Source organism: Anolis sagrei, chromosome 7 (assembly GCF_037176765.1).
Source record: "Anolis sagrei isolate rAnoSag1 chromosome 7, rAnoSag1.mat, whole genome shotgun sequence".
In the NCBI taxonomy this organism is placed as follows: Eukaryota; Metazoa; Chordata; class Lepidosauria; order Squamata; family Dactyloidae; genus Anolis; species Anolis sagrei.
In genome coordinates this window covers 27,254,950-27,279,348 of record NC_090027.1, presented here as the reverse complement: position 1 = coordinate 27,279,348, position 24,399 = coordinate 27,254,950, and positions in this window count along the sequence as shown.

Here is a 24,399-nt window from a genome sequence, read left to right as displayed (position 1 = left end):
AAAACAGGAGGATTGGAGAAGCAGTTGGCTAGGATCCCGTTAACAGATGAAGGGCATCAGCTGTCAAAGCCATAGGAAGAAAAGGGGTCCTTCCATACAGTCATACAACCCAGAATATCAAGGCAGACATTCCACAATATCTGCTTTGAACTGGGTTATCTGAGTCCACACTGCCATATATTCCAGTTCAAAGCAGAAAATGTGGGATTTTGTTCAGCTGTGTTGAAGGGTCCTAAAGCAGGTCGCAGCAGATGATGGCATTCATCTGCATCATGGACCTCTTTACATGGACTTATTTTTGGTGGTTGTTTGTTTTTGTTTTTGCAAGTTTAGCCATGGAGCCCAACAGCTCCCATCACATCCCAGAGAAGTAGTTCTATGGCTGAACTGGAGAAAAAAAAACCTGTGGCCACCAAAAATAAGCCAGTGGTGAAAGACAGTTGGTTTCCCATCTTTCCCTTGAACTCCATGTAAAGAGGCAGCTTCTTCACACTTCCCCAAGTAATGAGGTAAGGAGAAAGCCAGAACCATGTGGGGTGAGGTGACATGTCCCCATGCTTTCTGGGTGGGCACCACTAGAACTGCCATGATCCACAGTGATTCTGGCGGCGTGTGTGACAAGGTCCTATGTCAGTAACAGGGTGCCACTCTTTGTCACTTGTCAAGAGTCAGAGAGAGAGAGAGAGAGAGAGAGAGAGGCTACTAATGGTTATTGGCTGCTGGTCACAGGGACTGACATTGCCCTTCAGCAGTTCATCTCTATTCAGAAACCCTCATAGCTCAAGTTTGAAAAGAAGGTTTCTGAGTCACACCCCCAAATTCCTAAAAAGGGTTGAGAGGGAAGGAAATGGTGGTAGAAAGGAAGACATGGGAAAGAAAATGGCCGAGGAGAGTGAATCCTATAGCAAAACATTAAGCATATGCTACCTTACATCCCCGAATAATTATAAATTGGCTGGATATGAAAACAACATATTCTAGGATATACTTAAATCTTTAGCAAGCAACACATGCCACCTGTGTGTGATCATTCTGAGAACTGACAAGAGTTCAACACAGTATCACATCTGCAGATGAACATCTTTGCCCACCTCAGCTGCCAACTTATCCAAGAACAGATGGCTTCAGGTGAGATGTGAGAAGTAATCAGAAGGCGATGGAGAAAAGGGGTGAGCACTAGTATTTGAACTTAGTCTTGTATGGTGTGTAAAGAGAAAAGGACAGATGTTTGGTAAAAATGTATGAAATTATCTAAACTCTAAAACCATTACCATATTTGGTGGATTTTGGAAGTACTTTCTCTTTCTAGCTTCATTGTTGCAGTCTCCTATCACTGACGTACCCAAAGCTGATGGGAAACTGTGAAAATATGCCTTTACAAACCTTTGCAATAATCCAAATTTCAGCAGCAAAACAGAAAAGGTGATTGAAACAACTATGGAATGATTCTAAATTGGATTTTTCAAATTCTATGAAGTTTTGTTGGCCCTTTGTGGTGCCCAGGGCCCTGAAAATATGCTGAAAAATGGAGCACTTGGAAGACAACGTTCATTTGCAAAATAAAATATTGATTGTGTGTGTGTGTGTGGGGGGGGGGGGGGTCATAAGTTCCATAGGTCGCACTCTGCATTCCTCTGTTCCAAATGCTCAACTGAAGTCTCAGGTTAGTGCAATGCTGTTTTGTAGAGTGTTTTGTAGAGTTCACCAGGAAAGAGCAATTTTTGTTTATGGGAAAAATCACCTCATTCCCCCATAGCTACGACTTGACACAGCCCCTTTAAAATCCTCTTAGAAACAAATGTAAGAGTCTTATTTTATTTATTTTTATCAAGTTACCAGTAAATATTGGTAAACTGGGGGTGGACTAAGGGGGTGGACTAAGGCCTTTTTTTTACCTTTCTACTGTTTGCTGAAACCTTGTTTTTTCCACAAAAGGTACGGAACCTGTCTTTTCAAATGTGGACCTATATTCTCTGCTTCTAAACCATTTATTTTATGTTACAGACAGTCCCCAAATTACAAACAATATAGTTTCTGGAGGTTTGTTCTTAAGTTGAATTTGTGTGTAAGTCGGAACAGGTACAATTTTTAAGTGTAATTCTAGCCATGCACACACACACATCTTTGGATAGCATAGGGAAGGGTTGACATCCCTGTTGTGTTTGTTTTGGCATCTGTGCCTTGATTCAGAAGATTTCACCTCACTTTCTGTCTCTATGATAATTGTATTTTAGTACACGAGGCTTGTATGGAAACAAGGACTGGAGATAAAGCGTTAGTGGAGACCCCTTTCCCCCATGATAATAACTCTTTCAGGGGCAGATTTCCCTTCCAATAGTAGATTCCTCCCACTTCCTATTTTCTCATCCCCATTTTTAACTAAGAGTCATTGGTAGGTCAGGTGCTTGTAGCTTGGGGACTGCCGGTATTTTGAAAAGAAGCTTATGCTTTCTATTTCAACAATCAAACTTCATCTTGGTAGAATAGCCCACCAACAGCTTGGTAGCTAACACCTGCTTTGAGAATTGGTTGGTTAACATCTCCATGAGATGTTAAGAAGATTTCAGAATTTCCTTGTCTTTGGTGAGAAAAAGTATCACAGCGAAATGAGACAAACAATCAGAAACTGCAAACTACCACAAGATTTATTATTATTATTATTATTATTATTATTATTATTATTATGAAAAAGGAGAGAACAAGGGGGGGGGATTGTTTTTTTTTCTTATACAAGTAAAGTGTGGGAACAATAATACAATAGAAAAGTAGGAAAATCCTGCAAAAGGGTATAAGAAAGGGAAAGGATTTATATAAAATTGTCCAAAAAGAAAAGAGAAAAAAGGGGGGGGAGGGGAAAAAAGTAAAAATAAAAATAATGACAAAAATAAAAATCTGTTGACTTCCATCTAGTCCAGTGGTTCTCAACCTGGGGTCCCCAGATGTTTTTGGCCTACAACTCCCAGAAATCCTAGCCAGTTTACCAGCTGTTAGGATTTCTGGGAGTTGGAGACCAAAAACATCTGGGGACCCCAGGTTGAGAACCACTGATCTAGTCTTTTGCAGCCTTACCATTGTCTATTCAAAAATAAAATGTATAGAGGGTTGGAAACTCTTAGCTTTAAGTTAATCCCTGTTTTAGAGTAAAAATACCATCCCTTATATTTGTCAGTTGCAGCAATAATAGATAAGTGTGTGTGTGTGTGTGTGTGGTTGTATTGCAGCAAACCTTTTTTATTTTGTACCAAAGAGTATGAAAGAGTGTGACTTGCCCAAGGTCAGCCAAGATGTTTCCATAGATTGAGGGGATTCAAAATCTGCTCTCCAGATTCATAGTCAAAACATTATACTACACTGGCTCTCTGTCAAGTAATTAGTATGGAGGAACCATTAACTTAAAATGTCCATTGAACAATGGCCACAAACATACAGTCACATGTGTAGGTGAAATGAAAATATATGTATTACAGCATCAGGATTCCAACCTGTATTTCTCCATAGGCATATATATAGAAATGTCTCCTTTTTCCCACCACTATCACTATGTATTCTGTTGGGAAAAGGCAATCCAAGGGCATGAGAAAACTGAATCTTCAGTATATGAAAAATCCATAATTGGAAGACACCATGGTGGATTTTCATCTCTTTTACACACATATGCACATAGATGTCTTTACAACCCCAACGTCAATGGAATTTCTACTTCCTTGGGAGCTAACACCAATAAAAAAGGGAAAACCTTCATGCAAACAGGTTTAGGATTTTGCTGCGCCTTTTGTCAACATAGTAAAGGAAGCACACCTCTTTCCAGATGTGATTTACAAGGACTAAGAGGAGAAATTGTTTAACTACATGACTCAACCAATTACCATACCTGTTTTATCTGTTCTCCGGGCCCTTGTAACGTACCGTATGCTCATCTTTGCGAGCGCCTGTTTTATATCTGTCAGTGTGCAGACTGCCTGCCTTGAAAGTTTTCCAGTTTAAACTAAACACTCCATAAAAAATAGGAAGATTGTATAGCCAACCTGCTTACTGATGTAGCAGCATTGCAAACAGAACAGAAAGGAGGAGGCATACAATCAGCATTTCCCAGAGCGCCATGCAAAGTCAATTTGTACCGACATGGACATAAGGGCTGAGGGTGCCCCCCCCCAAAAAAGAGAACCTCTTTTAGCAAGGGATTATAGCACACTTTGCATTTCACTACTGTAATTAAAGTAGCATGTCAGAATAATTGCCTCTTGCAGCTCGAATCTGGTAGTGTTACCTCTCCCCACCCTTTCCCTCCTTTCCCCCCAGTTTAGTTTCGCAGAGTGGAATTACCTACAAACATTGTTTGTGAAGCGTTGCATTTCCATTAAGATTCTGACAGATTTATCCAATAATAGGCACACCTAGCGACTTAACCGAGGTTGGCATAAAGCCTGCAATTCTATCAGAAGGATATTGTAAGAGGTGAGGGCTAGTGTCGCTGTATCTGATGATGCCAGATCTGCGTGAGCGACATGATAACAGTTTGGCGAACAATCCAGAATAATCTGTTAACAAATGAGAACAGCTGTCAGGAGAGGACATCAAAACTGCCATCTCCTTGCGGATAAGAAAAAGAAGGGAAGTACAGAGCTTGACTTGACTGTGACAGCTCCCATCTGACAGTGACAATTTGTACAGGTGACATCCCATAGTAGATTCACACCTTGAATTCCCCATAATTAATTGTCCTTTTTGGGTAATGAGGATATAATAATGTTATGTTTCAGCCAAGGTAAACTGGTGGCCATACTCTTGTGGGGTGGGGAATCCACTCCAGATCCTCCATGGCTGCTCCTAGAGCCCTTCCACACAGCCCTATATCCCAGAATATCAAGGCGGAAAATCCCACAATATCTGCTTTGAACTGGGCTATCTTAGAGCCCATCCAGACAGTATCTTTATCCCAGGAGCTCCCGCAGCAATCAGGAGGGTGGCGAGATGCCATTCTCTGTAAACTCAGAAGTAATCACAACAAAAGGCAAAAAGTGTGAGATTTGCAGATGTGGGAATATCCCAGTTCAGAGCTAGAAACCTGCATTTTGGACTGCCTGTCTGTCACTGCACTCAGAAAGCATGGCATTCTTTACCTTGGTTTCTTCCTGGGCTTCAAATGTCTGCTTCTGGTTGGTGGATTCTGCCAGATGTCCTGTGGCAGCCATCTTGGGAGCTGCAAAATCCCGGGACAAAGCAGGAAGAGTGGAATGTGGAGTCAGACATCCTGGGACCAACAGGTCTGTGTGCAGACTTGCTTGAAGATCCCAGGTTTTGTTTTGTTTTTTGCTCCTAATGAAAGCGTGCAATTTGATGCTGTCTGGAACTGCCCTGAGTCCATGATCAGATAATATGGGATTTTCTGCCTTGATATTCTGGGATATAAGGCTGTGTGGAAGGGTCCCTAGTTTTACAAGACTTTTTTTTTTGGAATTTTTTTTTATTTTGAATAATATGGAAATGGGGAGAAGGGGAAAAGGTTTGGCTTTCCAATTAAAGTGGAGGAACAATGCTGAAAGAAGAAAGTAGGAAAGGAGGAATAGAGAGGAATAATTAAAAAAAAAACCCAAAACATTATTATTTATTGTATTGTCAAAGGCTTTCATGGCTGGAATCATTAGGTTCTTGTGGGTTTTTTTCGGGCTATATGGCCATGTTCTAGATTATTATTTATTTATTTTATTATTTACAGCTTTTATATTTCGCCCTTCTCACCCCGCAAGGGACTCAGGGCGGATTACAGTGTACACATATATGGCAAACATTCAATGCCAATTTTTGACATACAAACATATACAGACATACACAGAGGCTATTTAACTTTTTTCTGGCTGCCAGGGGAGCTGTCGCTTTCATCGTCCATCTGCGAAGCTGATGAAGTACTTCCGCATTCCCCGCATGCTTCCCCGCTGGAATGCTTTGCTGGAGTCTTCTTTATGGCCTCAAAAATCAGTTAATTTAGCCTCCCCACACTTTAAGGTGGTACCTAATTTTCCTACTTGACAGATGCAACTGTCTTTCGGGTTGCAAAGGTCGACAACAGGCTACACACAATTGGTTGGAAACCCACTCCAACCCGGGCTGGCTTCGAACTCATGACCTTTTGGTCAGAGTGATCTTAATGCAGCTGACACTCAGCCAGCTATGCCACAATCCCGGTGCTACCAAAAAGAAAAAAGAAAGAAAAAAGAAAAAAACTGTGTTTGTGTGTATATGTGTGTGTGTGTGTATAAAATTGCAGGATAAAAATTAAAATTGCAAGATAAAAAATAAAAAAATGGCGACTTCCATCTAATCTAAAGCATTTTACAAGACTTATTCACTCAGAACTTGTATTGCAAATAAGATTCAACAGTAGATAATACTTGAAACAACTGTGGAGGAACTGCCATTAAAGGCAAGGACTGCTCTGAAAATTGAGGATGGATTACTCATCTCAGATTATACCCACCTGTTGCTACTCCACCTGGGAAACACTGCACAAGGATGTTTTCCAAGATGGTGATAATGATGATGATAATGATGACAATAACAACAAGAATAAAACAAAAGCGATTTGCACAATGAGTGCCGCTCTGTTGTTTCTTTCTACATGACATTTCCAGGCATTTTGACTAGGATGTATGTGAGCTTTAGGCAATGTACTTGTCAGTCCTAAAACTTTTTCCTCTTCAAAATATGGAAAGGTAGCAGAAAAGGAAGCAAATTATACTAAAAATGTTGACCATATTAATAGCAGCAAATTATTTTCCATGGGTTGCAATGATGTACATAATGTATTATTTCAGCTCACAGTAGAGGACAATAATATGTATCTACGTGGGGCAAGATGGATGGATGGCATCCTTGAAGTGACTGAACTGACCTTGAAGGAGCTGGGGGTGGTGATGGCTGACAGTGAGCTCTGGCGTGGGCTGGTCCATGAGGGCACGAAGAGTCGGTGACGACTGAATGAATGAACAACAAATGTGGAAAGTAGGGCTGGGCGGTTTCGTTTCGTTAATTCGTAATTCGTTAAAAATTCGTTATTTTTTTGTTAACGAAGCGATAACGAACCATTCTGGAGCAACTTAAAAATGAAATGAATTTTTCAATTCGTTTCATAAATGCTTCGTATTTCGTTATGTATTCGTTTCGTTATTGGTTTGAGGTCGTTTCGTTATTATTTCCGCATGTCTGGGGCAAGTTTTATAGTTGTTTTTTGTTTAATTAGTGAAAAAAAATATAATATCACACCAACAGTCAACAACAGAGGGAGAGGGAAGCTTCAGAAGTTTTTTTAGCGTATTGCGCGATCGTGGCCGCCATTAACGAATCGATTCGTTATTGTTTTGTTATTGTTTTGTAATTTTTTTACCATTTACGAAATTTCGTAAATATCGAACTTTTTGTAAGGAAAATTTCGGAATTCTTTTAAATATCGAAACGCAAAAAACCCCAAAAACGAATCGATTTTAGAAACAAATTTTTCCGTTGTTACCCAGGCCTAGTGGAAAGGGATTCCATTACAAAACAACCATCCCCAAATATGATTACCCCCAGGAATAGAGGAGTCTGCTGCTGAGGCTGCTATAGAAGAGGCCAGAACATCTCCAGCAAGCTCTTCTGATTGGGTTCTGTTCATTGTATCTTTGCTATAGCAGTTTGTACCACCCTTCCTCATGATAACAACCCATAAGACCATATTTTATCAGGAATTTAGGTTGTGTCAAGGAGGGAGGGAGGGAATTGGGTGACTGCTTGCTAGGGAGGGAAGGAGGGAAGACTTTATTTACTATATCATTCTAACCTAGGAGTCTGTATAACAACTATGGGAAAACTATGAAGTTTGGAAATCATGACGCGGCACTTGTAGGCTTTTAATCTGTATTACTTTTTTAATTTTTTATTATTTTATAAAGTATCTTCATTGTTATGTGCAGGATGCAGCATTGAATTTTTGATGTATTTTGTAAGCTGCCCTGAGTCCCCTTTGGGGTGAGAAGGGTGGGGTATAAATATAGTAAATAAATAAATAAATACATACATAAATAATAACTTGCCCTCTGGAATCTGAGGGATCTTGTGTTGGGAGGATACATTGTGAAAGGTTTCTGACTTCAGACTGTTCCCCCCTGTTCTACCTTGGCACTAACTCAGTGTTTCTCAAACTTTCTAATGCCGTAACCCCTTAATCCAGTTCCTCATGCTATGGTGACCCCCAACCATATCATAATTTTCATTGCTACTTCATAACTGTTATTTTGCTACTGTTATGAATCACAGTGTAAATATCTGATGTGCAGGATGTATTTTTATTCACTATTTGGTACAAATACCCAAATTTGAATACTGGTGGGGTTGGGATATATTTTGCCATTTGGGGTTTGTAATTGCTGGGATTTACAGACAACCTACAATTGGAGGGCATTCTGAACTCTGCCAACAATGGAATCGAACCAAATTTGGTGCACAGAACTCCCATGACCAACAGAAAATACTGGAAGAGTTTGGTGGGCATTGAACTTGAGTTTTGGAGTTGTAGTTCACTTACATCCAGAGAGCACTGTGAACTCTCTGGATGTAACAATGATGGATATGGACCAAACTTGGCACAAATCTTCAGTATGCCAAAGTGTGAACACTGGTGGAGTCTTGGGGAAATAGACCTTGACATTTAGGAGTCGAGGTTGATGGAACTGATAGGTTAACTACAATCAAAGAGCATTCCGAACTCCACCAATTATAAAATTGGGTCAAACTTTTCATAACGAACTCCCATGACTAACAGAAAATCCCACATTATCTGAGTGTAGACTCAGAAAACCGAGTTCAAAGCAGATATTGTGGGATTTTCTGCCTTGATATTCTGGAATATAGAGCTGTGTGGAAGGATCCTGAGTCTGATCTTGATATTCTGCATCTCCTGGAATTCTTGACCCTTTGCTGACTATGCTTAAGGACTCCTTATCTCCTGATTTCATTTGGCTTTGGATATTTGGGCTACTGGCCTCAGGGAACAACCTCTGGACAAGGTGAGACTTGTCCCCTCTCTTCATTTTCTTAGGATGGATGGACACTACTATATAATCCAGTTTGAACTGCTTTATATGAGTCTACACACACCATGTGGGTCTACAATGACCATAATATGCAGTTTAAACTGAATTACATAACAGTGTAGATCCAGTCTGAGATTACCTGTCACTTGGATGAGATTACAACAATGGTTCTCAACCTGTGAGTCCCCAGATGTTTTTGGCCTTCAACTACAAGAAATCCTAACAGCTGGTAAACTTACTGGGATTTCTGGGAGTAGTAGGTCAAAATTACCTGAGGACCCATAGGTTGAGAACAACTGCCTTGGAAGAATCTGACTCTTTGGACACTATCTGCCCTTAAACACAAGCCACCCACAGCAAGAACTGCTTTAATACATGCCTCACTCACACAGATTGTTCTTAGAACACTTATGAGGTATGGCAAGCTACACAATGATACGACAATGTCAGTGACATGGAAACTGTTGGTCTTAGAAATGGGTGAAAATTACTGCCAGGGACGGATGAATCTATTAAAATAATTTCTGCTCAGGTTCTCTTTTTGACAACATATAGTTCACTTCCATTCTGTTTATACATCAGTTTGCAATTAAAAAAAAACAACAACAAGGGAATATATATATATATATATATATATATATATATATATATATGCATATGTTCCCTAGGGTTAATATGTGAAGAATATTTGCAAAATTAATCATTTTTGATGAGACAACCTGCTGAGAAAGTGACGACTCCTGCAAAATTTCTCACTTCCTGTGCAAGAGTCAGACAAGATTTATTTGATTTTTTGCCAGGGTTTCTACAATTGGTGGGAGTTGTCTCTGTGCAAAACTAGTATCTTTTCATTTCTCACAGCAAGACACACACACACACACACACACACAAGTACTATATAACAAGTGCAAAAGGAAGAGCTTATTGATCAAAAAGTAATAGCCACTTAGTCCTTTTTAGAAGTCCATGCAACCAGGAAGCAAAATATCATAATCTGTCATTCACATAATTTGTGCAGAAGTAATGTTCTTGAGAAATAGTTATTCTCACAAAGCATGCATCAAAAGCTCTCATGATCTTGCAAAGAAAAAGAGAAAAACACACAAATTCTTGGGTCTTCTTATCCTTGTTTCCCAGAATCCAACAAGTAAGAGTACATATTATTATTGAATAGATATATTTTTGTAGGCACATTTCTAAAATCCTGTTTTCTCACATGCGCTGCATTTTAGTATTTGCTTTCCTGTAATATGCACACTTCTATGCATCTTTTGTTCATATGCTACAATATAATGCAAGCCTAACTCAGTTAACAAAATCTCTGGCAAAGAAACTGCATTTTACAAAATCTTCTTTGGTCTCATAGCCCTATTTTCTCTCTGTCCTCTGTCTAGTTGGAAAAATAATAATAACCATCACTGATAGAAATAGTGAAGAATACTGCAGAAGCACATATTTTACTTGTGAAAGACTCACTTGAACTGGTTGTTTCATTTCACAAGTGCATATGGTTAGTTCTGGGTGATTCACTAACTGTATTTGCAAGAATAATTGTTAGTCATCTTATCTGAAATCAGGAAAACTAGTTCTTTGAGGTTCTGTAATTCTTGATGTACATCAGGGGATAGGAATTTGGGGTGTAGCTAATAGACATGTGTACAAAATTCATTCCTACAATTTCTTCCATTTCATAGAATCATAGAATCAAAGAGTTGGAAGAGACCTCATTGCCATCCAGTCCAACCCCCTGCCAAGAAGCGGGAATATTGCATTCAAATCACCCCTGACAGATGGCCATCCAGCCTCTGTTTAAAAGCTTCCAAAGAAGGAGCCTCCACCACACTCCGGGGCAGAGAGTTCCACTGCTGAACAGCTCTCACAGTTGGGAAGTACTTCCTCATGTTCTTTTGTGTCTTACATTTTTTTGGAAGCACAAACGGGAAACCCCCTCCCCACACAAAAATCTGCTCAACACAAAGTTTGCTTTCATGTGCACCCGAACTTGTCTCCTTGCCTTGGAGAGTGCATGAATGGTGGGGCATGCAGGCAGGCCTGGAGCTCAGCTGAGGCATGTTCCAGGACTGCCTGGATGCCCGGACACATGCACTCTCTGAGAGTGTCGCAGGGGATATATGGCAGGGCATGCAGGCTGAGAGCCTCTTACTATAGGCTGGAGGACGCCTGCAGACCAAGCACTGGTGCCTGCACTTTCCTGGCCTGTCTGCATGTCCCACCACACACACACACACACACACACACACACACACATGTTCCAAGGAGAGTGCATGTGTGGCAGGGCTTGCAGGCAGGTAAATTTATTATTTATTTATTTACTTATTTACTTTATTTATATACCGCTTTTCTCAGCCCTCAGGCAACTCAAAACGGTGAGCAACATCAATACAAAACATCACGAGACAAGTATAGGGCAATTAAAAACAATTGTAACATAAATCATTAAACATCAGTATAACAATCATTAGCGCCTCAACAGTAAAATCAGAATCCAGTCTCATCATCCATTATTCCGTATTCCTGTGTTCAATTACACTGTTTAATCAGAAGACAGCCAGGTCTTCACTTTCCTCCGAAATGCACATGTCCACCAGTGCCTACAGTTGAGTGCCCCTTACTCTAGAGTAGAAACAGCAGGTGCCAGGTAAGAAGAACACACACCGGGAAAGAGAGCCAGTGGGTGGGAATCCCCCCTCCACACACATTTTGGGACCTGATTTTCGGGTCCCAAAATGGAATACCCGAAAACAACCCTCCCAATTTTACAAAAACCAGATTGGGGCCCTCAATATGAAATGGGACAGGGTTTCCCCCAAATGTACATGTGTAGTAGCTAAAGGAAGGTGATGGACACTTAAAATAAGAGTTCTGTCCATGATGCAATGGTTGTCCAGGTTGCTCATTCCTCAGGATCTATTGTACAATGTTGCTGTTCTCCAAAGTGAGTGGCATAATTATAGTATGGTTGAACTCTGCAGATGGATATTTTCATTATGCTGAGACAATGTAAGGCTGCAGTCATTGAGTGAACTGTAATTGACAGATTTCTCCATTCCTAGATGGAAGAAAACTGATATATGCCTCACTCTATCAGAGCAAAGAGCTGGAAAGGAGGGGTTTCAAGCCTTAGCATTTTAAATTTGTACAATGAACTCATTTCACACTGGCTGCAAAACAACAATCAAATCTTTCTGTCTTTGGAAGGTCAAACCGATTACAGGTTCTACTCCAATCTTTAATATTTTTGTGGTCTCTTTCCTCATCAGCTTTTCTCTTGCTTAAATAGTTTTATGATGGCTTTATATTTTCTAAAAAAATATATCTTTGTGGCAACACTCCCCGTGAGATACCAACAGCAGACATAATCAATGGTTTTACACACAGGTGGAACAATTAGACAGAAAACGACAATAGCATCCGTAGAACACAATGGTCTATTTAAACATCCTTTGTTCATGTAATGATCACTATTCAGCATGGTACAAAAGATAACAAATGCACTTTTTTTTAACTCAACTGCTTCCCGCACTTTTGCTTTCACGCCACCCGTTTAAATGGAAAATTAACCACACCAAGAGAAGAAGAATGGCTGGACTACGGAGGACTGAAGAGGTATGGGTGAATTGGTTATCAGGACAATGAACAAGCACCAATTAGAGATGAACAGGCACTCCAGGAGAGATGATTCATGGTGCACTCTACTACTGTATTGTTCACACACACACACCTTGAGAATACAGCATCATAGAATTTTAGAGATTCTCTGATTCAACATCTTGCTCAATGCAGAACTATGGCAAGAGTTGTGTGACAGTAAACGACACTCAATCAGAAGATGGAGAGCTCCTTTCCACTAGAAAAAATTAAAAAGTGCAAAATGGGAACTAGCTCTAAGGAGATCCAGATTTTAATGCCCACTGGACCATGAACCAGCCATTCACTCTGTCATTTGTCTAGCCTAATTTCTAGTAATATTAAAAGAGAGATAAAAATACAAGAAATGTTAAGGTCCTTGGAAGATGCATGGGACAAAAAATGTAGCAAAAAATATGTTAATTGTGACTTTATTGTTGTTATTTGGTGTCAATTCCACTTATGGGAACCATTTAAAGTGCTGGCTTTAGCCTATAAAGCCATAAACGATTCCAGCCCAGCTTACCTGTCTGAACGTATTTTGCTCCTTGGAAGTTAAGAGCATCTGGGTAGGCCCTGCTCTTGGTCCTACCTCTTTCACAGGTGTGGTTGGTGGGGATAAGAGGCAGGGCCTTCAAAGTGGTGGTCCCTCATCTATGGAACTCCCTCCCCAGTGAAAATAGGTCAGCCCCCTCTCTCCTGTCTTTCAGGAAGAAGCTTAAGATGTGGCTGTGGGACCAAGCATTCAACCAGTAAATAGTGCAAAAAGGATAATGGACTAATGGAATTGATAATTGGACAGGTCTTGGACTACGATCTGGATTACACAATTTTAATTTATGTTTTAATAATTATTGTTTAATTGTATGGTTTTAATTGTTTTTGTTTATTTTTATATTTATATGTATTGGCATCAAATTGCTCCCTGCTGTAAGGCGACCCTGAGTCCCCTTTTAGGATGAGAAGGGCGTGATATAAATACGTGAAAAAAAAAAATAAACCATATGAATGAAAGACCTCCAAGATCCTTGGTCATTAAGTGCTCTGCTCAAGTCTTGCCAACTCAGGACTGTGGCTTCCTTGACAGAGTTAAGACATCTGTGGTGTGGTCTCTCTTTGTTCCTATTTTAACAAACATTATTCACTTTGCTAACGAATCACATCATTTCATTATACATCCAACACATGGCAATTCTTCCGAGTTTATTGGAGGCCACATATGAGGTCTATCTCGGATCAAAGGCTCATAACATTAAAGACTGCACTTACATTAATTGTTCATTTTGATTTGGGCCTTGACTTTGATGTGGTTTGAATCCTTATTTAGAATTCCAAAATTCAAAACCCTCTGAAATCCAAAATTGTCCTAGCCGGAGAAAGTGGCACCTTTGCTTTCTGATGGTTTGATGTACACAAACTTTGTGTCATGCCCAAAATAATAGTTTTAAAAATTGTATACAATTATATTCATGTAAATTTATGAGGTGTTTATGAAACATAAATTAATGTAGTGTTTAGACTTATTGTGTATCTATATGCGATTAGGTAAAGGTAAAGGTTTTCCCCTGACGTGAAGTCCAGTTGTGTCCGACTCTGGGGTGTGGTGCTCATCTCCATTTCTAAGCTGAAGAGCCTGCATCATCCATAGACATCTCCAAAGTCATGTGGTCGGCATGACTGCATGGAATGCCGTTACCTTCCTGCCGAAGCGGTGCCTATTGATCTACTCACATTTGCATGTTTTCAAACTGCTAGGTTGGCAGAAGCTGGGGCTGACAGCAGAACCTCATGCTGCTCCCTAGATTTGAACCTGCAACCTTTCGGTCAACAAGCTCAACAGCTCAGTGCTTTAATCCATTGTGCCAGCGGGGGCTCCTATATGTGATTACAGGTATTCAAAAATCCAGAAATATCTTAAATACAGAACACTTCTGGTCCCAAGCATTTTACAGTGGTTCTCAACCTGTGGGTCCCCAGGTATTTTGGCCTACAACTCCCAGAAATCCCAGCCAGTTTATAAGCTGTTAGGACTTCTGGGAGTTGAAAGCCAAAACATCTGGGGACACACAGGTTGAGAACCACTGAGGATGTTTGAGATGTATTGTCCTCTTAAGTGTTTCCAGCAGAGGATAAACTCATTATTCAACTGTTCTTCAAATATTTCTGATTATCTTTCTTCCTCTGTCATGTAATGCAGATAATAATGATTTGACTAAACTTACAGCAGGTTCCTTTGAGCATTATACCTGACAAAGTGAGAGTTTCTAAAATTGACATGCTACATTGCCCTTTTTCAGTGCTGACAATGTCAGCCTCTTATGACTTAATATGCTAGTGTTTACTTGATGCTTTGTTTTTATTGATTTCAAGATGAAAGTGTTTGCCTCCTCTTACATATCCCTGGGCATCCCAAACATGCCCAGAAATATCTGTATGCATAGGACTGCAACTTTCACATACTTACGAGCTTTTGTATATATTATTCCAAATCTCTCAGGCACAAACATACATATACGGGTTTAATAATAGCATTAAGGTGCCACAGGCAACTTATCTCAGTGGAATTTCCTTTCCCACTCAGTCAGTAGAAGTCACTCAGCTGTCAGAATAATTCACTTAATATTGTCAGATACGTGTTTAAGAAACCCTCCCAGTGAGTATTAAAGCCTGAACACAAGGAAAGGAGGGAGGGCTAATGCAAATTGGAAGCCAGCAGAATCAAGAATTCTGGGCAGGGATGTTGCTGCTGTGCAGAGCATCCCCAAGGGTTTTTTGGCAAAATGACATGAACAGAGCAGTGCTGATATACATTTTAGCCTAATTGGGATGAAGGCCATGTTGTGAGGTTGGGTGTGGCATGCAAACATTTGTTTCAAATGAAGAAGATATGCTGCAGCATTGTGTGAGTTGTTAAGCTGATAGCTCTGAGTTCTCTAGAGATGAATTGCTATTTGCTATTGCTGTTACTAGATGTGGACAGGGAGTTTATTTGCTAACAATGGCTGCAGTAGGTTTCTGACCTGATTTTGCTTTACAAATGAGGTCCAAGTCAGCTGACGAGTCCTTCCATCACAAACCAGTTGGGTGGATATCATTAACAGCTCCTCAGGAGGCTCAGGAAAACGTTTCTCTAGACTACAGTCCAACAACGTTCTTGCGCATATGCCTCAGATTAACAAATTCTCACTCATTTCAACAAGCTGAACACTTGCTCATTAGCAGGGACATAGGTTGATTTATTGCCAAATAAAAATATCTGCAAGCAAGTTGGTTTCCAAAAACATTACAGTAAATGGAACAACTCTAGCAAGTGCAGTGCTGTTATCGTGCAGCTCTTCTGATAGTTGTTCCCATAAAGTCATCTAGAATGTCTCAGCTGTTCCAGCTGGAGTAGTTTGCAAGGATCAGTGGCATGTCAAAACAGTATTCCTGATGCTCAAAATCAAAACTGAATCTGTAGCTGCAAGAAGTGCACTGCCTCTCAAGACCAATTTTTGCAGAACTTGTGATAGTTAAACAGTGCAAAAAAAAGTACTTGCAAAAACTTTATCCCTGCATGGGAGATAAGAGCTATGGAAAAGATTCTAGCTTCAATTTTAACACATTCTGTTGACAGAAATTGTGGAAGAAGTAGCTTGCAAGGCTAGAAAATATTACTTCTATGAGAATATAAGATTTTCAATACCCAACTTGCTGAATCTAGCCAAAGATCCAGCTAGTTCAGCATTTTGTTTTCAGAAGTAACTATGTAAATGCTTTTTGGGAGCTCATGAGAAAGTCATTGAGCTCTTTATTGACATTTATAGCCTATCTATTCTCCAAGGAACTCAAGAAGCATGGACCCTACCACAGCATCTTTATTCTCGTAACATCCCTAAGAGGCAGATTTGGAAAAATAAGTCTTCCCTTGCCCTAAAGAAACCCAAGTAAACCTCCAGATAAGGTAAATAGGGACAACCATGCACTAAGTGCATGTCAGACTTTTGCCTGCCAACCCCCGAAATAACAAGACCACACATCAATATTTGGGTTTAAATCTGGGCAACTTTTATTACTTGTTAACTGTTTAATTTTGACTGGATCTCAATCTCTGGATTCTGAACTTGGTGGCAAAGCCGAGGTAGCATCCCTGCCTGGCCTACCTCTCGGCTGATTAGGGTGAAATCCCCGGGTCCCCTGGACGCCCAATCCGGGCAACCTCTGAAGGAAATGTGTTGGAGAAGTTTTTCTCAGTATATCTGAGACCATACTGTTCGTATTCTTAGGCTATTCTTAGGCTATTATATTATCATCAAATTGAACCTTAGGTGAGTGTTTTAGTTAATGGCGTTCACCCCTGAAGTGGGTGCCTTGGGCATACACCAAATTTTAGCTTTTCCTAACTGTTTACTGCAACCACCTATTTAATGCCACACCATCCCAATTTGCCTGGCAACAGTATAGGGTAGGCAAAAAAACCCCTCCTAGAACATAAGAGGGAAAAAATTCCTACCCGGCCCCCTAATGGCAACCATAATATACTGTTTAATGGGCGGGAGTGGTGGGTCAACGTTTGGCTCTTGAATGAAGAAGGAGGCAGGCCAGTGCTAAAAGCCTGGTTCCGCCCCCTTCCAAGTAGTCCCAAATGGAACTACATTTCTCTTTTTTCGTGGGAGGAGGCAAACCTCTCTTCCACCCCACTGTGTAGGGTGGTAAAGCTTTTTATAATTGGAGGAAAAAATAAATAAAAGTAAAATAAAAGCAAAAGGGACATGGCAGGAAGTTCAATCCTTTAAATTTGGAAGAAGCCAAAGCAGCCCTCACGTGCCTACCAATTGCTCACATTTGCATTCCTTCAAGATGTTGTGTAACCTACACATTTCCAAAAGACATGCACTTTTGTGGAAATTAAGCAAAACTGAGCAAATTATGGACATTTTAAGTGGAAAATGTTAAGATTATTGGTAGAAAACCACAATTTAATTCACTACAAGGATACTACTATGAATATATATGCTTGTGATAGATAGACAGACACACACAACATACAAAGAGTGAGAAAGAGTTCGAGTGAGAGAAGAAAATGTAGTGGAAATTAGCATTTCCAAGTGCAGGCCTACTATGAACTTTTAACATAAAATTTTGGGCCTGGTTGTCAAATTTGTCAGTTTCAGATTTGATTTGGATTTTGGTTTTTAAATCTTCAATTCTTTCCAGATTATGAAGATGCTTACAGACATGGAATGATTTTGAACTCCAAATTGCAACTTTTATGAGCAGTGGAGATTGGTGGTTTCTGTCTCAGTGGAACTTGTAATGAAGCTCCCAATGTGCCGAACCTATTTTGAGGGGAGGATTGACAAGTATTTATAGGTAAAGGTAAAGGTTTTCCCTGATAAGAAGTCCAGTCATGTCCGACTGGGGTGTGGTGCTTATCTCCATTTCTAAGCCAAAAAGCTGGCGCTGTCCATAGACTCCTCCAAGGTCATGTGGCCGACATGACTGCATGGAGCACCGTTACCTTCCTGGTGGAGCAGTACTTATTGATCTACTCATATTTGCATGTTTTTTTAAAAAATATATCTTTATTGACATTTTGGTTACAAATAGTAAAAAAGGGGGGAAGGGAAAGGGGAAAGGGGAGAGTAAAAGATCCTCGCGCGTAGCAGGCTGAAAAAAAGGAAAAAGAAGGGGGAAAAAGAAAAAAGACAGAAAAAGAAAAGAAAAGAAAGCAAAAAGAAGGGAAAACTAAAAAATAAAAAAGACAAAAACCGTGAAAAGTATAAAAGTGAGGAGCTATGTTTGACTTCCTCCTTCGTTTTCCCTGGGTAGTAATGATTTTCCTTCTTAAGTCTCTCGTTTGTTCAGATCCATGACACTTCTCTATTGTTGTGTCTGGTTCCTAATTTCATTAAGGCATACATTTGCATACGTTCTTATTTTCCTTAAGGAGAGCAAGTGTAATGTGGGCTCTGTTGAGACTTCAAATATTCTTTAAATGATGACTAATCTGTGGGTGTTAGGGGTTTGCCCTTCGTGTCCTTTAGGAGGAAGGTCAGTAGATCCATAATGCCCTGGAGTTTTGTTTCCCATTCTTCTTTAATTGCTCATTTCTTTGATTTTCATTTCTTTGCGTAGGTGATTCTGGCAGCTGTTGTTATTAGGCTTGGGCGGTTTCGTTCGTTAATTTCGTAATTCGTTATTAATTCGTATTTAAATTAGCTTACGATCCAATATTGAGCCATGCAGGAATAGTGTGAGGAGTAAATTAGATTCGAAACAATTTTTTCAATTTATTTCGTAATTGTTTTGTTATTATTTCGAAATTATTTCAAAATTATTCCGTAATTACTTTTGCATGTCTGGTGCAAGTTTTATAGTTGTTGTTTGTTTTATCACACCAACAGTCAACAACGGAGGGAGAGGGAAACTTCAGAAGTTCCCCCTGTCCCATTCGGAGGTTTTTTTAGCATATTGCGCAATTGCGTCCGCCATTAACGAATCAATTTGTAATTATACGAAATTTCGTAAATTTCGAAATTTTTAAAAGGAAAATTTCAGAATTCTTTTAAAAAATGAAACATGATGGACCCCTAAAAATGAAATGAGTTTAGAAACAAATTTTTCCATTGTTACCCAAGCCTAGTTGTTATATACATAAACAATTTATCTTTATTCCTGACCAGTTCTATGTCTCCATCTGTGATACCAAGCAGAAAGTATTCAGGTTTAAGCTGTACCTTAATTTGTAGGATCTGTTTGCATGTTTTTGAACTGCTAGGTTGGCAGAAGCTGGGGCTGTCAGCAGAAGCTCATGCTGCTCCCCAGAATCGAACTGCGACCTCTCGATCAATAAGCTCAGCAGCTCAGTACTTTAACCCACTGCATCACTGGGGGCTCCTCAAATACTTATAGATCATTTAAAAATATATAACTGAAAAGTATTTATGGTACAATCTAAATTAGTGGTTCTCAACCTTCCTAAAGCCACGACCCCTTAGTACAGGTCCTCATGTCGTGGTGAGCCACAATCATAACGTTATTTTCCTTGCTACTTCATAACTGTAAATTAGCTACTATTATGAACTGTAATGTAAATATCTGATATGCAGGATGGATTTTCAGTCACTGGACCAAATTTGGCACAAATACCCGATACGCCCAAAATTTGAATACTGGTGGGGTTGGGGGTGATTGATTTTGTCATTTGGTAATGCTGGAGTTGCTGGGATTTATACTTCACCTAAATTCAAAGAGCCTTCTGAACTCCATCAATGATGGGATTGAATCAAACATGGCACACAGAATTTCCATGACCAAGAGAAAATACTGGGAAGGTTTGGTGGACATTGACCTGGAATTTTTGGAGTTGTAGTTCACCTACATCCAGAGAACACTGTGGACTCAAGCAATGATGGATCTGGATCAAACTTGGCACAAATACTCAATATGCCCAAATGTGAACACTGGTAGAGTTTGGAGAAAATAGACCTTGCCATTTGGGAGCTGTAGTTGTTGGGATTTATAGTTCACCCAAAATGAAATAGCATTCTGAACCCCACCAACAATAGAATTGGACCAAACTATCCACATAAAACCCCCATGACCAACAGAAAATACTATGTTTTCTGATGGTCTTTGGCGACCCCTCTGACACCCCCTCACGACCTCCACAGGGGTCCCGACCCCCAGGTTTAGAAACACTGCTTTAAATAATTGGCAGCAGCCACTGTGGGCAATGAAGCTTATCATATTGACATACCCAGACCCCTCCATATAACAATCTCTAGTGTGACTGTCAGAAGCAGAATCTTTCTTGAAACCCCCACTCACTACAGCAGTGGTTCTCAACCTGTGGGTCCCCAGATGCTTTGGCCTACAACTTCCAGAAATCCCGGCCAGTTTATTGGCTGTTAGGATTTCTGGGAGTTGAAGGTCAAAACATCTGGGGATCCACAGGTTGAGAACCACTGCACTAGAGAATGATGGCAAGAAGGAGATCGAAAGTTAGTATGCAGAACTTTGATTGAAAGGGGAACAGATTTTTATAACTTGCAGTGATTTTTGCCGAGTAAAGTAGGAGGGATGGGAGGGGTACAGGTAATTATCTTAGTAGGAGAACTGGGATCTTGTTCTCCCTCTGTTTTATTACATACAAAGATGAATAATTCATATATAAGGTTCATATGTTTATGGTTTTAAATCAATCACTAATATCTTTAGTAAAAAAAATAATGGCACGTCTGGGAAAGACCTCTGCCCAAGGCTCTAGAGAACCCTTGCCAATCAAAGTGGACCCACTGGGACTGATGAATGCAACATAATGTGTCTCTCAATGTCCTCTCCAATCTTCTTTTTCTGAAAGGCAAATGCCCAGCTTCCCGCCACCTCAGATTCAATCAAGTCAACACAGGCTTCAGGGCTTAGGAAAACACAAAAAGCTTTAATTGAAATAGCCAATGAGTGCATCATCTCTCTGTTTGCTTCTGACATCCCTGTTCCTGTCACTCTGCTGTGACAGGTCAATGGGACGAGACACATCTGCTGATTCATTGCCTCCACTGGCAGCATAAAGTCACCCTTTTAGGGGTTTCTCCCTGCACTTAATCAAAGAGAGAAAAAGCTCGCATGAGGCATCTTAAGGAGTCCTCAGGTGAGAAATATCTTCTCCCAAGGGATGCTGCTCATAAGAGGGTTGGATGATAAACAGGTGGATAGCAAAGATTTCCTTTGGTTACAGATTTTTTTCTTCTTCTAGCATTCTGATACCACTTTCAAATTCAAGGTATATTTTACTGTGTTTTTGTCATCACTCTATATGTCCAGCAGAAACAAATTTTATAAAAAAAAGAACCTCAAGAAAGTGAGGATATCTCTACTGTCATTTTAAAATGGGAAGGTCCAGAGGTATTTCTTGCTTGGCTCAAGGGACAGTGACAAGGTATGGCATGATCATATGCTCACAGAGTCATAATTCCCAATTTTTTTTGGGGGGGGGGGCAGCAACACAAATCTCTGGGGCCTCTGGACTGGGCCCTTTCTCTTTCTGTTGCTGTATGTTAATTTGTCCAAGTACATTTGTAAGAGCAACAGTAGTAACTTTCCAAACTTTAGAGTTGGCACAATGGGAAATTCAGAAACTAGAGTTTTAGCACTTACATGTGCATGAGCCACATTGAACTAACTGGGAATTACGTTCTCTACGTAGGGTTGCCTCTGAAGACTGCCCAGAAGCTCCAGCTAGTCCAACGCTCGGCAGCCAGACTACTAACGGGTGCTGGGTACAGGAAGCACACCACTCCGCTGTTACACCAGCTCCACTGGCTACCAATTAGCTTCCGAGCACAATTCAAAGTGCTGGTGTTAACCTATAAAGCCCTAAACGACTCCGGCCCTGTTTACCTCTCCAAACGTATTCTCCCCTATGAACCATCAAGATTATTAAGATCGTCTGGAGAGGCCCTGCTCTCGGTCCCACCGGCCTCGCAAGTGCGTCTGGTGGGGACGAGAGAAAGGGCCTTCTCGGTGGTAGCCCCTCGACTCTGGAACTCGCTCCCACTGGAGATCAGAACCGCCCCTTCTATCCTGACATTTAGGAAACAGGTGAAGACGTGGTTATGGAGACAGGCTTTCAATGAATGAGACAACACCCTAAGATATGGATGGAAGATTATGTATAATTGATTTTAGTATGACGACTGACCACTGTAGTTTTGAATATATTTGTTGTTTTAATGTGTTATTGTAATATGAACTATGATGTTTTACTGATTGTATGTGTTTTTATGGTTGGAAACTGGTCTGAGTCCCTCAAAAGAGGTGAGAAGGTCGGTATATAAAACTTTGAAATAAATAAATAAATAAATAATTTTGTGAATGGGGGTCCAAATGGGGAATTGCATCCATGTTCATTGAGGAATGATACCAGGATATCTCTGTTTCTGTTACTTGTTGCTTTTAGTGCATATAATAGCATACTTTTTGCCTTTTATTTTTAACTAGCTTGGGTACCGGGTGATGTCCGGGTTATTTGAAAAAGGTATTGTTTGTTTTGGGGTGTTCGGTTATATCATTTAGTTAATTAGTAACACTATGTATTAGAAAAAAGCCAGTCTTTGATTTGGTTTTTTAAAATAAATGCTCCCATTAGAAAATGCATAAGGATGTGAGTAAACTACAATTCCCAGAACCATGGGTCAGTTCCATTCCCACCCCATCCAGGCATGTATGCCCATGTTGCATCTGTGTGCCAAGTTTGGTCCAGATCTGACGTTGGCTGGCTTCAGTGCTTGCTGGATAAGGATGAACTACAACTCCTATGAATCAAGGCCAATTCCCCCAAACCTGGTAATGGGGACTCTGCGTGCCAATGGTGGTCCAGTTCCATTATAGAAAGGGGTCACAGTGCTCTGCTTTGATGCAGGGTGTACTACAATTTCCATCCTGTTGAGTCAGTTCCCCAAACCCCTCCAGTTTGTTCAGTTGTTGATCGATTCCTCTGTGTTTGCTATGTGCCATAGGAAATGGCTGGAAAGAGCTAAGGGAGAGGCAGTGGGTGGGGTCAGGCATGTAGCCGGGGAGGGGGGGGGGGGCTTGAGGGGCTTCAGCCCCCCCCCCCAAATTCTCAGGGTGGTCCGCGAGAAGACCTTACTGGTACATTATTTAAACTGTTAAGGTTTATTAATATCATGATCTGATCACCATGATCAATATATCCCATATGCATGGGGCTATTAGGATAGCGATACAAAAGGTTTGCTAGGGTAGATCCTCAGCCCCCCCCCCCCTTGAATCAAACTCAGCCCCCCCCCCCCCCCACCGAATCAAACTCAGCACCACTGAATCAAAATCCTGGCTACGGGCTTGGGTGGGGTCATGCAAATTCCACAAAAGGAACCCTGTGATGCCTGCCTGTGATGGAGGAAACATATCATGTCTAGGATGAAATTCTCCCAAAATGAAAGCATTCTTTGGAAGGTGGGAAGTATGGTGTTTGGGGAAGACATTGACAGAGTTTGGGATACATGTTCATGGCGCTCGCTATAATCTGCAATGTCAGTTGAGGGAGTGTCTTTGGAGGCTTCTCAACACTTGGAACTATAGCTGGTTTCTGGAGGCTGGAGGCTGTCTGTGTAAGTGCACACCTCCACCACATACACACATACACATTTCTCATGTTTATTATGTGTATAGACAGATGAAGTGCAGGTACATGAAGAACAATCCCCCACCACTGATCTCTGGAGCAACTTGCCTTTTGCCATTTTTATGCTGCTGCAGGCTTTAAGGAGAGAACAGGAGGTAAACCAGAGAATGATTTTTTAAAAAGATGGGTGACGGGGAAAATGGTACAGTTATATTCCATTCAAGGGCAACAAGCTCAACCTGTCTGTGTGATTTTTTTATGTGCCTGACCCGTGGCAAGGAGTGAAGAAGAGGAAGAAAAGGACAACAAAGGCTTTTCAACCACAATGACAGAAAATGAGGTCACACAAAGGTGATGGCGAGATATCAAGTAGCCAGTTCCTTTTATTTCAAATAATGTTCGCTGCTGGGTTTTCTCCCCCCATGCCCATTTCAAAAAAACTCAGCTAAGGTTGCATGCTTTCAATCTTCAGAGTCCTCCTGCCATAAGAATTTTCTTTCCAATGACTACCTTTCTTCATACTCAAGTGCTTCCTGGAGGACTGTGTTAAAACACAAAATT